The sequence below is a fragment of the Salvia hispanica genome, chromosome 5, assembly GCF_029641045.1.
Source record: "Salvia hispanica isolate PSC_SH4W2 chromosome 5, Shi_PSC_v1, whole genome shotgun sequence".
In the NCBI taxonomy this organism is placed as follows: Eukaryota; Viridiplantae; Streptophyta; class Magnoliopsida; order Lamiales; family Lamiaceae; genus Salvia; species Salvia hispanica.
The window spans coordinates 7,518,525-7,521,103 of NC_142696.1; the positions used below are offsets into that span (position 1 = coordinate 7,518,525).

The 2,579-nt window shown below is 39.7% G+C and overlaps 1 pseudogene across 1 annotated transcript; it reads left to right on the forward strand.

Moving 5' to 3' along the window:
- The first annotated feature begins 479 nt into the window (after positions 1 to 479).
- Positions 480 to 2,282, forward strand: LOC125190919 (uncharacterized; annotated as a pseudogene). Its single transcript, XR_016130754.1, has 3 exons — positions 480 to 522; positions 859 to 917; positions 1,472 to 2,282. The product of XR_016130754.1 is annotated as an uncharacterized LOC125190919 (transcript).
- Positions 2,283 to 2,579: the final 297 nt, after the last annotated feature.

Below are 2,579 nucleotides of genomic sequence, written 5' to 3' on the forward strand. Positions count from 1 at the left end.
TATCAGAGATGGAATTATTTAATTTATTTTATTTGTATATATAACTAATGTAAATCTAGTACTATAAATCTAACATACACCTACTACTATTCATGCAATACATATGTGTTGTTCATCTAATACATATATAATGTTGTCTGATTCTCCTCCGCATTTAGGGGATGTTCAGGTTTGTTTTTATGGATTGATTAAAATTAAATGTGAAGTGATTAATATGTACGGTTTGACCCAAAAGTGGAAAATCCTTTTGTGTTGATCAAGTTGATAGAATTGGGGTTTCCACGTGCAATATTGGAAATATTATTGGTAACTAAAAAATGTATATATTTACTGAAAGATGGACCTAGCCTTGCCTTCTTCAGATACTGAAATTCTCATCCCGCCATGATTTTCATAAACGCGGCAAAACCTAAATTTTTTAGTGGATTTCTGGAGTTATAAACAATGGGCAAACGTCACCACAATTTCTCAAACCAAAAATGGATTCAGGATTTCATCGGAGCACAGGTGTAACCCAAACAGGTATTTGAGTTTATGGTTAATATATTAGTGAATGGTTGAATTGTGATTTAGGCCCAATTTGTGTAAGGTACCAGATGTGTGTTTTTTGTTCGATTCTATCCGTGCTTGTATTTTTGCGAGTCGCTAGGACCGAAGAACTCTGTTATTGTTTGGAGGATTTACGGTGACCATTATGGATGGTCGAGGGTGTGTTCTGTTTCAAGAAATGCTTGTTTACCGTATTACTGCTTGGTTGTGCGATTGTGCTGAGTAATTTTGGATGAGGTTTATGTTGTCTCTGACACGCTGACGAAAGGAGAAGTGATTTTGTTTTCCTCTCCATGAGTTGGACCGTAGGTAGTAGGGACTACGGAAACGACCATAGGCTAGCAGCTCTACAACCTTCGATAGTAACGGTGAGTCATTCTCAATTGGATTGAATTAGTATTTCTGTTTTTTATAGGCTAATAATATGTCCCCTAAAATACTCCTTTTAAGAGATGTTTGACTTTCCTATTTTGGTAGTGGTGACCGACACCTCTAGGCAGAAGTTTCGCAAAGGTGACCGCACTCGACGGATGTGGGCGCCAAAGGAAGAGGAGATTCTTGCAGCTTCCCTACTAGAGCTCACAGCTAGTGGGTGAAAATCCAACAACGGTTTCTATGGTGTTATCTTAGCAATATTGAAGACAATCTCCATGCCAAATTTCCCAAAACTGACTTGAAAGGTACTCCCCACATAACCTCTAAGATCTCGACGTGGAAGAAAAGCTATGGGATTCTACGATCCATTTCAAGAAAAGTGGAATTGGTTTGAATACGGACGGGGATTACAAAATCGACTTTAGCGACGACCAGTGGGACCAAATTGTAGCGGTGAGGTTCCTTCTCCTTTTACTCGACTGACCTATCTAAGTTTGATACGCACAAAAGGTATATTATGTTGCTAACTCCTTCGCGAACTAATTAGGCTGATAAGGACGCAAAGTTTGTGAGGACAAAGTCATGGTCGCTTTGGGAGACGTGGCAGTTGATTTTCAGGAAAGATAGAGCCTCCGGTGGTGCTGCCCAGGAGGTAGATGACTTTGCCACTCGTCTACGTGCTCAACTCGGCGGGGGAAGTCAATGCAACTAGAATGACTATCATTCGTCGTTTGACAATTTCCCCACTGATCCATTGACAGAAGCAACTGATAACACAGAACTCAATGGAATTAGCTCCAGAAATGGTGGCAAACAATCCTCGATCAACAAAACTAGCCCAGGCAGCCATACTAAGGCCTCCAGTGATGCAGCCTTTATGGAATTCCTCCCCAATCTTCATGCCGAAATCAACACGGGTTTGGATATGATCTCTGCCAGAATTGGTTACGAGTTTGATATGGGAAAGCAAGGCGGGAAGTTTATGACAAGCTTGGGACACTAGCCGGCCTAACTCTTCACCAACGCTATGAGCTTTACAACATACTAGGAGATAAACCTCAGCAGCGTCTTGAGGTCTTTATTGGGCTATCGGCGGCAGCTAGGCTCGGATATGTTCTCTTCCTGGTTCAGGAGAATCATAAGAAAGATTGACGATCCGTTGTTGTTAGGCTATAAGTTGGTATGTGTTGTTTGAATTTGGGTAACGGTTTATTATGGGTTAAATATTAAGCAGGTTTCTGTTGTAAGTAGTAATGTTGTGTTAGGTGTGGGTGTACAATCTTTACCCCAGCAGACTTGTTTCATGGGTTTGGCTGTTCTTCAGACTTTATGTACGTAATATATAATCTGTTTTGCTATGTTGGACGTGTTAGTATTTAACCTCTTCTCTTTTAGCGTTGTTATTTGGAATTAACCATGATATTAGACTATTTCAAAAAAAATTGTTGTTGTTCACTGGAAGTTCATCAAGCACACAACTCATCGAAGATTAAGGCCTCTTCATTTCATTCACTGAATCGAGATGAGGGAGTTGCATTACTTGGGATGCAGAGACACAAATTAGTTCCAAATTGTTTCCATAAAACAGAAATCACATTGCATAACTTTCTTGTTTTTTAATGCACACATATTTTCCCTTTTACTTGTAAAAATAA